This window comes from Carcharhinus amblyrhynchos, chromosome 20 (genome assembly GCF_965287045.1).
Source record: "Carcharhinus amblyrhynchos chromosome 20, sCarAmb.v2.hapA, whole genome shotgun sequence".
Taxonomy (NCBI): Eukaryota; Metazoa; Chordata; class Chondrichthyes; order Carcharhiniformes; family Carcharhinidae; genus Carcharhinus; species Carcharhinus amblyrhynchos.
Window position 1 is genome coordinate 39,017,332 of NC_137343.1, and position 12,095 is coordinate 39,029,426.

The window sequence follows — 12,095 nt, forward strand, 5'->3', positions numbered from 1 at the left end:
CCCTTAGAACAGAATCATAGAATCCCTACAGTACAAAAGGAGGCCATTCAGCCCATTGACTCTGCACTGACAACAATCCCACCCACGCCCTATCCCCATAGCCCCACGTATTTACTGTGCTAATCTCCCTGATGCTAAAGGACATTTTAGCACGGCCAATCCACCTAACCAGCACATCTTTGGACTGTGGGAAGAAACTGGAGCACCTGGAGGAAACCTGCGTACGGACAGGAAGAAAATGCAGACTCCGCACAGACACCCAAGGCTGGAATTGAACCCGGGTCCCTGGCGCTGTGAGGCGCTGTTCTAAGAAAAACAATCTTAGGTTCCCACCTAACTGAAGCCCCTGATCTTTGGTACAACTCAACTGAGCCTCCTCTGTGTGCACTCCCAAGATATTAATATCCTGCAGTTCAAAGATGTGTGGGTTAGGTGGATTGGCCGTGCTAAATTGTCCCTTAGTGTGAGCGGGACTAATAGGGTAAATACATGGGATTATGGGGAATAGGGCCTGGGTGGGATTGTTGTCAGTGTAGGCTTGATGGGCTGAATGGTTTCCTTCCATATTGTAAGGATTCTATGGTTTTATGATTCTATGGAAGTGGGGCCCAGAATTTGGCACGTTTGGCTAAGGCCTAATCAATGATTATAAAGGGCTAACATAACTTTTCCTTGTTTTTGTATTGTATTCATCTGTTCATAAGGGTGCTGTACACTTTATAAACAGCCATATTGACTTGTCCTTCCACTATCATTACATTAATACCTTCTCAAACGCAGAGTATAGCCAGGCTACAGAGTTGTTCAGTCAGAGGGCAGTTAAACAATAAGCATATCCTCCTAGAATCATAGAATCTCTACAGTGCAGGAAAAGGCCATTTGGCCCATCGAGCCTTCACCAACAACAAGCCCTCTAGCCCCTAATCCTGTAAGCCCCACATATTTACCCTGTTACCCTCCCTGATACTAAGTGGCAATTTTAGCACAGCCAATCAACCTGACCTGCACATCTTTGGACTGTGGGAGGAAACCGGAGCAACCGGAGGAAACCCACGCAGGCATGGGGAGAATGTGCAAACTGCACACAGACAGTGACCCAAGCCAGGAATCGAACTCGGGTGCCTGGCGCTGTGGGGCAACAGTGCTAACCAGTGTGCCGCCCCTGTTTGTAACTGCCCTCTATTTCTGATGCTTTATTCCTCTTGCCAGGAGAGGCTGGGTCAAAGCGTTGGTGATTTGTGTTCTCACAGTGTTAGCTTGCCCCCGAGGCCCCTGTCAATGACAAAGCCTGTGCCTGTGGCTGATGGGGAGCATCAGCTCACAAAATGACACTTTTTTCCTGAACGGGGCCTCTAGTGAAACCTGAAATCTCCTCGCAGCGGACGGATGGTGCTGCTCCAGATTCCCCACCTTGTCAATCTTTAAACACTAAGCTGCCATCTGTACATTTGTGTCCGAACCAGCTGTGAGCCATTTCTCCCTCTGGCCCTGTGCATTCCTGCTAATGAAGCAGCCCATTTCAATCACTTTGCAGCATACCTATCTCAATGAGCTCTTCATCTTATTGTAAACCAACCCCCCCCCACCACCGCAGCTGTTAGTGTCAGACCAGGTTGGGAGGGATCCAGACATACCCTCATACAAATGACTGATATACATCATTGTGAGTCTGCATCTTAGAACTGTGGCCTACAAACAGCGAACCCGGCCCTGACGTCATGGGATGGATGCTCTCCTTTTGTCCGTGTGGTATACTGATTATAGTGCGTGGCACAGTGGTCAGTACTGCTGCCTCACATCTTCAGGGACCTGGCTTCGATTCCCGGCTTGGGTGACTGTGCAGTTGGCACGTTCACTTGTGTCTGCGTGGGTTTCCTCTGGGTGCTCCGGTTTCCTCTCACATTCCAAAAATACGTGGGTTAGGTTGGTTGGCCATGCTAAATTGCCCCTTATGTCCTGGGATGTGTCGGTTAGAGGGATTAGTGGGATATATATGTGGGGTTGGGGCCAGGGGTGGAATTATGGACGGTGCAGACTCTATGGTATGAGTGGCCTCCTTCTGCACTGTAGGGATTCCATGAAAGCTAATCTTAATCTTACACAGGTCCCATAGCAGAGGTAAGTGTACAAAGGTGCACCTGTAATTATAAAATCATCAGCCTTTTTAATAAACTTGTTAAATGGAACAATATGTCTCTGCAAATGACAAGTGGTGATGAGTCGGACAGTTTGCTGATGAACAATATAAAGGGAGTAGATTGATTCCAGTGACCTGGCTGAGTTAGTTGATCTCAAAAGAGCAGGTCTGGCCTCTCAGGTGGTAAGAAGTCTCACAACACCCAGTTACCCCAGTCTAATGTCGGCATCCCCACATCATGACTCTCAGATAACAGGACATCCTATGGCATTACCTTGAAGGGAGATCTTCCCAGTGTCCTCACTAATAGCATTCCTTCAACCAACAGGTTTCCTGCATCCACTGAAAGCTGATTGATTAGCTGGTTATTAGCACATCACTAATGAGGGAACTTGCTACGTGTAAATTTGCTGCCATGATTCTTTCATGACATCCAGCCATTATAGGCTGTTAAGCCTTTTGGAATGTCCTAAGGTCCTGAAAGGGATTCTAGAAATGTAAGATATTTGACCTGACTGAGAGAGGGGGCTACATTGACTTCCATATTCATGGGATTAGGGAAGATTAAATCAACCAGGATTCCATCCCAGATTGTAACCTAATGATTCCGGTTGAATGTGCTGTCCTGCAAGGACTTGAGTATAGATGTATCAGTTGGGCCTGTTAGGCCTAGACTTGAACAGGCTGTTGGCTGCACACTGTGACAAGGCCCCAGAGGCTGTCTGGTGTTATGGAGTGGTGTACAGATTAAACAGAAACTAATAATGGCAGAGTAGTCTCCAAGCAGCTGCTTGCTCTGCTCCTAGATATAGATATAGAATCCCTACAGCACTGAAGGAGGCCATTCAGCCCATTGATTCTGCATGACACAATTCAATCCCCTTAACCCCACATATTTACGCCTGCTAATCCCACTAACCTATGCATTCCAGGACACTAGGAGGCAATTTAACATGGCCAATGCATCTAACCTGCACACCTTTGGACTATGGAAGGAAACAGGAAAATCCAGAGGAAACTGGGAGAACATGCAAACTCCACACAGAAGGTGACCCAAGCTGGGAATCGAACCCAGGTCCCTGGAGCTGTGAGGCGGAAGTGCTAACCACTGTGTCACTGTGTCGCCCGCCTGTTCCTAACCGTACCCCAGAAAGGACTTGATGGGTGGAATTTTCCTGCCTTGACAGCTATGGAAGTTTGTAGCGGGTGGGATAGGATCGTGTAAAGATCTGTTGACCGCGGGCGGGATTTTCTGCTCCTGGGGGAGCGAGTGCTGGCGTGAAGGCTCCCTCTTATGACTCCCAAGAGAAATGGAGAAGAATAAATGAATGTGGTTCATTTAAAGTCAATTACCGCATGCATAGGCCTTCGCATTACTCCACTGGATACCACTGTAAAGCTGCTCATTTAAAGCTCTTTGCTCCATTATTACAATCAAGGCACGATCTTATTGATCTTCAGAGCTGTTCAGATGGTCTGCAGAACTTCAATCGAACATGAATGTATTTGAAGAGAAGTAAAATGATCCCTCTTTCTAATCCGCAGCTTTGTAATAGTCATACCGTTGTTAATTAAGGGGTCGGGGGTTTTCCAAATGTTACTGTTGCTTCCCTTTGAAGTGCATAATATATATTATTACTGAAAGCAAACCTTTAGGAGTGTGCACTACCTGTAAGTTCTCTCTCAGCGCTAACCCTGCTGTTTAAATTGGCTCAATGCTGAAACGTAGGCCTCAGCAGGGCTGGTGCTGCGTTTTTCCAACACACGGATTCCTGTACACTGGGATAATCGCATTCCTCGGGTGAAGCCGAGGCTTTTGCCACATTCCTTCTCTCGTTGGAAACTTTCCAAATGTCCTTGTAGCGGAACTCTGGACTTCAAAAATTCAAACTTGTTTTTTTTCTCTCTGGACTGGGTAGGGGTGAGGGGAGATCCCTCTGAGGGGCATGGAGGGAGTGTGAAAAATCTGCTTGAAAGCGAGAGCGGAGGAGCCCTTCAAAGGGTTTTTTTTTTCTGGTTGAGTTATTTGTGTTCCTCACCCCTCAGGGCACAACGCAAGTTGCTCTGAACTCGGTGACCAGATGTTAACCTAGAAACATCGCTGGAGAGCTGGGCAACTGTTTATAAATAACTCTTTCCTGTCTGGATTGAATTATAGATTTTCAATGTGAAACAGCCACTTGTGAAAAGGGGGAATGCCTTCCAAGTCAGACAATTCACTCCTAGGCCATCCACAGCTTTCTCGACAACTGGGCAAAAGGCTCCTTATCCAAGATATCTTCATCGGAGTGTGGGGGGCAGGGGAGAGTGATGGTACCCTCGCAGTGTGGCCTTGTTATTCGGAATGATCAAAAGTATCACCGCCCAATTCTCTTTCAATAGGGGCAACGTGCCAAATTGCACATCGCTCTAGTCACTACTGTCCTGTTAAAGAGACAGCTGTAGTAGCTTTCCCATCGTGTGAATTACCAATGTTAAATCTAATCCGATCTTCACATGACTCTACTGTCCAGGGACAGTCACAGGCAATGCACCTTTTAATTTTTTTTTATCAGAGTGCGCAGGCGATTTGTTTTAAGTGCGTGGTCCCTTTAAATGAATTTTGTGGGCTTGCTCACACGGTCACTTAAAGGGGGCCAACTTGCGCATGGCCGATTTTTGAGGTTTCGGTGCTGCGATTAGCCACCTTAGACAACCAGTGGTCACAGGATGGCAATTGACTGATTTTCCCCATATGAACTCAGGACCAGGTTAGCAGTTTATCATCTGCCACGTGTGCACAGACTAGGGACTGAACCTGAGTAATTCCTTCATTTGATTTGAATTATTATTATCACCTGTATTAACATACAGTGAAAAGTATTGTTTCTTGCGTGCTATACAGACAAAGCACACGGTACATCGTGAAGGAAATGAGAGAGTGCAGAATGTAGTGTTACAGTCATAGCTAGGGTGTAGAGCAAGATCTACTTAATGCGAGGTAGGTCCATTCAAAAGTCTGACGGCAGCAGAGAAGAAACTGTTCTTGAATCGGTTGGTGCGTGACCTCAGACTTTTGTATCCTTTTCCCGACGGAAGAAAGTGGAAGAGAGTGTGTCCGGGGTACGTGGGGGTCCTTAATTATGCTGGCTGCTTAGCTGAGGCAGCGGGATACGTGGACAGAGTCAATGGATGGGAGGCTGGTTTGCGTGACGGACTCAGCTTTGTTCACGACCCTACGTGCTGGCCTAGCCGTCAATACCCACACCAGATGAAGGAATGAAAACAAATATAGATATCATCTATAAAGAATAAGAAAAATATCATCTATTACAGATGTCTGGTACTTCAAAGTTCACCCATTGTTATACGAGCAAAATAGATTTTTTTTAAAAAGCTAATCATTGGTCTATCTTCTTAAATTTATGACTAGCAAACAATTGCACTCTAAGTGACCTGAGTAGGTAACATGTCTCTCACGTCGTGTCACTTTCGGAGATTGTTATTTAATCCTGGATGCAGGAACAGAGTCTCGAGGATGACTGAAAGATATGCTCTTGTGGTCAATCTATAAATACACCACATGGTGATAATCACAGGGCTTAAGCTTAAAGCTTATTTATTTGTGTTACAAGTAGGCTTGCATTAACACTGTAAATGAAGTTACCGTGAAAATTCCCTCGTCACGCTTCACCTATTCATGAACACTGAGGGAGAATTTAGCGTGGCCAATGCACCTAACCAGCATGTCTTTTGGACTGTCGGTGGAAACCGGAGCACCCGGAGGAAACCCACGCAGACACAGGGAGAACGTGCAGACTCCGCACAGACAGTGACCCAAGCCGGGAATCGAACCCGGGTCCCTGGCACTGTGAGGCAGCAGTGCTAACCACTGTGCCACCGCGCTTAGAGGCATACTGTCTGCCGCGTTCAGTGAGGATATGTAACCAGCTGATACAAAGGTTAAAAGAAAGAACTTGCATTTTTGTAGTGCCTTGCACAACCTCAGGATAACCAAAGTGCTTTACAGATCAATTAAGTCTTTTTTTAAAAGAAAAATCTAAAAGCTATTGGAAGCACATTTGTGCCCAACATAGTGTCACAAACAGCAATGTGATGATAGGCAGGTAATCTGATGTCCATTGTGGAATAAAAATGGGCAAGAACATTGTGGAGAACTCCCCTGCTCTTCAAATAGTTCCAGATTTTCTGCGCTGATCTCCTAACACTAACCCATGCCATGGTACGTTTCCATGGCTACCAGCATTGTCAGTCTGTTCTAACTCGCATGGTGGTCAACAGGCTCACAGGTTTTTTTTTAATCCTGATTCCTTACACTATTTCCCCCCCCCCACCCCTGCCAACCCCATTCCCAACCCCCCAACCCCACCCTCTTCCCCAGTATGCTGGAACTCCCTCCCTAACAGCACTCTGAGTGTATCTAAGCCACACGGACCGCAGTGGTTCAAGAAAGCATCTCAGCACCACCTTCTCAAGGGCGATTAGGGATGGGTAACAAACGCTGCCCTCGCCAGAGACACCCACATCCAATGAATGGATATCAAAGCAACCCTGCTGCCAGACGGACCCGGGTGGGATGCCTGTCATCCTGATTAGTTCTTCCTTTGCCTATTGAGCCAGTTAAGGATCTTCTACATCAGCTTGCTGGTGTACAGCATAAATCAACATCAGAACAGTCTCAACAACCAGCTTTCAATCACTTAAAGGGGCCAGAGAGGAATTTCCCAGAGATTTGCCTACTAATTGCTGTTCTTTTCATTATTGATTTCTTTCATCATTGCCGGGAGATGACACGGCTCTCCTAGGGGGTGGCAAACATCTGAAACATGAGGAACTGCAATTGTGTAGAACAAGTTGGATGTACCACAGTGGTTTTTTTCCCTCTGCCAATGTTTGTCCGTTTGTATAATTTAACATTTATAACTTTAATCCTTAATGCAAATGCACGTGGGTTAGTTGTGAGGATAGCCACCAGACACAAAATTCAGGCTTGGGCTGGTAAGTGACCAGTAACATCCGCGCCACACAAGTGCCAGGCAATGCTCGTCACCAACAAGAAAGCGTCTAACCATTGCCCCTGGATATTCAATGAAATTATCATTGCTGAATCCCCCACTATCCTGGGGCTTACCATTGACCAGAACCCGAGCTGGACTAGCCATGTGAATACTGCGGTTACAAAAGCGGGATAAGAATCTGGGAACTCTCACTCAAAGCCTAACCGTCACCTACAAGGCACAATCAGGCGTGTCTTGGAATACTCTCCACTTGCCTGGAAGAGTGTGGCTTTAAAAACACCCAAGGAACTTGACACCATTGCAAGACAAAGCTGTCTGCTTGATCAGCACCCGATCCACCAACTTAAACATGGGCTCCGTGTCTAACCCAGTAGCAGCAGTGTGTACCATATATACAGGATACACTGCAGAAACTCACCAAGAGTCCTTAGGCAGCACTTTCCAAACCTGCAGTCTCTACCATCCAGAAGGACAAGGACAGGGGATCTTATAGAGACATATAAGATAATGAAGGGGCTAGATAGGGTAGAGGTAGGGAGATTCTTTTCACTTAGAAATGAAACCAGAACGAGAGGGCACAGCCTCAAAATAAGGGGGAGTCAGTTTAGAACGGAGTTGAGGAGGAACTTCTTCACTCAGAGGGTGGTGAATCTCTGGAATTCTCTGCCCATTGAAGTGGTGGAGGCTACCTCGTTGAATATGTTCAAGTCACGGGCAGATAGATTTCTGATAGATAAGGGAATTAAGGGTTATGGGGAGCAGGTGGGTAAGTGGAACTGATCCACTTCAGATCAGCCGTGATCTTATTGAATGGCGGTGCAGGCTTGAGGGGCTAGTTGGCCTACTCCTGCTCCTATTCCTTATGTTCTTATGACAGCAGATGCACAGGAACAGTGCCCACTTCCTCTCCAAGTCATGTACCAACCTCACTGGAAATGTATCACCATTTCTTCACTGGATCAAAATCCTGGAACTCCCTCCTTTTTACTGTTGGTTCACCCATTTCGGAGGGGCTCATCACCACCTTCGCAAAGACAATTAAGAGCGGACATTAAATGCTTGCCAGCGATGCCCACATCCCACGAAAGAATAAAATTTAATAAGACACTGTGCTGTTTTACTCAGCATTCACCTGCTGGTTTTATATCCTCAGACATACCTGACCATCCCTAAAATCAACCCTGCCTTCCCTCAAATCAGTAATTTGGCCTCGTTTTGGAAAATACAGTTGCCCTCCATCATCACTTTCCATGTCATTAATGACTGACAAGTGGTTAAAAGGCCCGATGGTTACTTCCACCATTCCAGCCCTGTCATTACATGGGAGATAATGAAAGCCTTCACGCTCCAATTCAGCAGAGTGAATCTTGGATCCTGCTGCAAGTTTTAACACTTTGACTGACTAGTCCGTTCATGACTTTGGAATGGCTTGAAAAAGTATAATAATTCATACTTAAGAGTAACCTTGATTCATGTGAGATTAAGTGTTGAGCTCCACCCAGCTTCTTGTTTGAAAATACAGGAAATGTTGCCTTACTGAAGGCGCAGGCGTAATTAATTTTCTTAAAGGGGCTACACCTTCCCTTTTGGCATTTTTTTTGTTAATGCATTTATTGAAAAAGAGTCCTGTTAATTTTTTAAAAATAATATGACTGCATAAAGGTGCAGCTGGACTGTGCAGTCAATGGGCCTCCTTCACACTTAGGCAACACTCAAATTTCCATTTAGTGCATCTCTAACTCTAAGAAATAGAGGGGGGATTCTTCCCCATAAAATTCTAAGAATTCTTGTAAAAAGTGGAGTAAATCCCGCTGCTTTTTTCAGCGGGATTTTCAAAGTGGATCTCTACGCATCACAGTGAGCCCTAGTGTGCATCAGTCTGAAAAGGTGGAGGTGGAGCTTACTCCTGCTGGAGAGGCCTGCAGCATCGCACTGTCATGGTGGAGATCGGTATGTGCGCAGTAGCCCCGCACTACTGGCTTCCCAATTTCTGGCCCACTCTGTGAGCCTGCGAAGCTGCCCCTCCAACCGCACCCCCCCCCCCACCCCACCCCCCACGCCTCCCGTTCTCCCACCATCCCCTGATCACAGGCCTCCCGGACGTGTTTGGGCCAGCACCAACACTGCTAGTGGGGACCTGTTGTAAACCCCGCTGGAGTGAAACACTCCTGGTGGTGGTGGGCGGACGGGGTGGGTGAGGCTAGCGGACTCGGAGACTTCAGTCCCAGGCCCGCTCGTGAAATGCATAGAATCATAGAACCCTACAGTGCGGAAAGAGGCCCTTTGGCCCATCGAGTCTGCACCAAACACAATCCCACCCAGGCCCTACCCTCACATCCCACCCACTAATCCCTCTAACCTACGCCTCCCTGAACTCTAAGGGGCAATTTCTTAGCGTGGCCAATCAACCTAACCCGCACATCTTTGGACTGTGGGAGGAAACCAGAGTACCCGGAGGAAACCCACGCAGACACGAGGAGAATGTGCAAACTCCACACAGACAGTGACCCAAGCCAGGAATCGAACACAGAACCCTGGAGCTGTGGAGCTGCAAATCCTCATTTAGACGCTGCTGGAAATCCGCCAGCCAAAGAGGCGTGGAGACTGTGGCTTCGAACGGGAAGCCCACTAAGTGGCCTCCACTTATGTCTCCTAGATGTGTGGCTTTTAATATCTGTTACATTGGCGCTGACAAATTGTTTCGCGAATCTCCCCATCAGGTTGGAAGGTAGGAGGGAGTGCAATCATTTGATTGTATCATCACCCACAATAACAAAAAGTTCACTTTGATGGCTCAGTGAGTTTATCTAGGCAGTTTTACTCTATCAGGAAAGATCAGAATGTTCTCGGGTATCATCCCCTCACTATGCTAAGTTGCAGCAGACCTCATTCAGGTGTTGCGGTCAAGTCAAGTGAACAGGATCCCAATAACCCTTCCCAACCCTGGTGTTCGAAGAGAGAAGATTGGTCACAATTCCTGTTCTCTCTTGACATTTATTAGTGTCACAAGGTTTACATTAACACTGCAATGAAATTACTGTGAAAATCCCCTAGTCACCACACTCAGGCTCCTATTCGAGTAGAACCAGGGAGAATTTAGTATGGCCAATCCATCTAACTTTCAGACTGTGGGAGGAAACCAGAGTACCCAGTTAAGAATTTGAAATAAGAATTTGTCAATACTTGAAACTCTAAATGGGTTAAATCATAGAATCATAGAAATCCTACAGTGCAGGAAGAGGCCATTTGGCCCATCAAATCTGTACCGACCACAATCCAACCCAGGCCCTACCCACTAATCTCTCTAACCTACACATCTCAGGTCACTAAGGGGCAATTTTAGCATGGCTGCTCAACCTAACCTGCACATCTTTGGACTGCTGCTGTGCCATGAATGTTACAATATTTCCACAAAAGTCAATATCTGCAAAGTACGCTAGAGTTCTTCTTTTGCTGAAAAATAAATTACTGTCCTCTGTCAAGCTAATTGTAATCAAATAAATAAATAGTTCAGTTTTTGCACGCAACCGATATATCAACTCCGCCAACCCTGGCGCCTGCCCACCACCCTCTTCAGACACAATATGCTGATAAGTCAGCCTTACCGTACATAGGGCGACATGGCGGCACAGTGGTTAGCACTGCTGTCTCACAGCACCAGGGACCTGGGTTCGATTCCTGGCTTGGGTCACTGTCTGTGTAGAGTCTGCATGTCCTCCCTGTGTCTGCGTGTGTTTCCTCCGGGCGCTCCGGTTTCCTCCCACACTCCAAAGATGTGTTGGTTGGGTGAATTGGCTATGCTAAATTGCCCCTTAGTGTCGGGGGACTAGCTAGGGTAAATAGGTGGGGTTATGGGGATAGGGCCTGGGCGGGATTGTGTTCAGTGCAGACTCGATGGGTTGAAAGGCTGCACTGTCGGATTCTATGATTTATGATTTTTGGATCTGTTAAAATGAGGCCATCTTGAGTTTTATAGGCCGTGGTTTAGGATGCTATTTAGCACCACGTCCAAGCATAACACTTGGTGCCAAGAGCTATCTTTATAAGCCTAGCTTGGTCTATTGCATTCCACAAACAAATCCTCTTTCTTGCACAAATTACTAAACATACAGCCTTGAATCACAGAACTAGAATGAGAAGGTCACAAGGACATTTTATCTTTTTTTAAAGAAAGCTGTGAGACTGGGTTTGCGTTCAGGAGGTAAATTTCTCGGTCTTGTGCATTAACCTGAACCTCCTCTTTTTGATCGCGATTACAGCGGCAGAGGGCAGTTTGAATCTGTCCTGCCCTCTGTCCTGTGAAGCTCGTGGAGATATGTGATCAGAATACAGTATAATTTGAGCGCCATTTGGTACAGACTATGTATTTATGATATGGCATCAAAGGGCTTGTCCAGTTTTCCACTAGCTATCTGATGGTGCCTTTTGCACACAGACTGGGGCCTCAACCCATTTTACAGCCTGTCTTAACGACAGACAGGCAAAGTCTTGCAGTTGTTTACCTTATACCTTTGATATTTACTCTGCCCTTATTTAAACGTATAGTCGACGCCGAGGAGGGAGGTTTTCTTGGTCACTTAACAGAAAACAAATGGTAGTGACCTTTATTTGTGGAAAATCTCTGGCACTGAGGCAGTCACAATGATGTAGTGTTTAGGGACTATGGAGCAGAGAGAGAGGGCTGAGATTCTGTCATTTTTGATGTCAAAAGTCATGGGACTGTTTACTTCCTCTTCTTTCTTATTGGCTGCCAAGCGTCAGAATGTTTATTTGTCTCTTTCCTTTGTACTCAGATTCAAAATAAGTTCAAACGTTTGTTGACCACAGGGTTTGTAGGGTTGAATCTTTGCTTGCCAAGCAGAATAATGGACTAATGGACTGAGTTTTCAAAGGGAAAGAAATGTGGTTGTTTTCACGTACTAAAAATATTTTTTCTTGCT

The 12,095-nt window shown here is 46.3% G+C and overlaps 1 protein-coding gene across 1 annotated transcript in view; it reads left to right on the forward strand.

Annotated features, from left to right (window-relative positions):
* The window catches only part of znrf3 (zinc and ring finger 3), a 246,591-nt gene that overhangs the window by 80,717 nt on the left and 153,779 nt on the right, over window positions 1-12,095 (forward strand). The gene's annotated exons all lie outside the window — the stretch shown is intronic.